General features: G+C 27.7%; 1 non-coding gene across 1 annotated transcript; it reads right to left on the reverse strand.

Moving 5' to 3' along the window:
- Nucleotides 1-274: 274 nt before the first annotated feature.
- On the reverse strand, nt 275-348 carry TRNAI-AAU (transfer RNA isoleucine (anticodon AAU)). Its single transcript has one exon. It is a non-coding gene; the product is annotated as a tRNA-Ile (tRNA).
- Between the last annotated feature and the right edge of the window lie 233 nt (nt 349-581).

The raw sequence follows: 581 nt of genomic DNA on the forward strand, positions 1-581 counted from the left end.
ATATATATATATATATATATATATATATATATATTTGTATTCAGTCTCTTTCATTTTAATGGACTTGTATGGATGTACTTCATGTTCCAAGAGATTCCAGGTTGCGCATTTAGATTGGATCACATATTAATGAAAATTGGCTATAAGTGACCTCGGGAACTCGGGAGTCGAGTACATGCACGACCCCCGATTTTCAGGGCGTTACATTAAAAATGAAAAGATAATTGAATTCAAATAATAATTTTTCATGTTAAAAAGAAAAATATTAAAAGAATGGCCCATGCAGGTCTCGAACCTGCGACCTTCGCGTTATTAGCACGACGCTCTAACCAACTGAGCTAATAGGCCACATAAATTATCTTTATTATTTCTAACTAAAAATAAAAATTACTGCAATACACCACTTAATGAGCCAGAATAAAATAAATAAGTAGAATTTCATGCTACAAAATGAACAAATGCAAAAATAATAATAATAATAATTTAAAATTTTCAAGTTACCAAATGAAAACCAAAAAACAAAAAAAAATAAAAAATCAAAGTTAAAATAAAACCTTATTTTTCATAAAATGAAAATAAAA

Source organism: Magnolia sinica, chromosome 16 (assembly GCF_029962835.1).
Source record: "Magnolia sinica isolate HGM2019 chromosome 16, MsV1, whole genome shotgun sequence".
NCBI classification, from domain to species: Eukaryota; Viridiplantae; Streptophyta; class Magnoliopsida; order Magnoliales; family Magnoliaceae; genus Magnolia; species Magnolia sinica.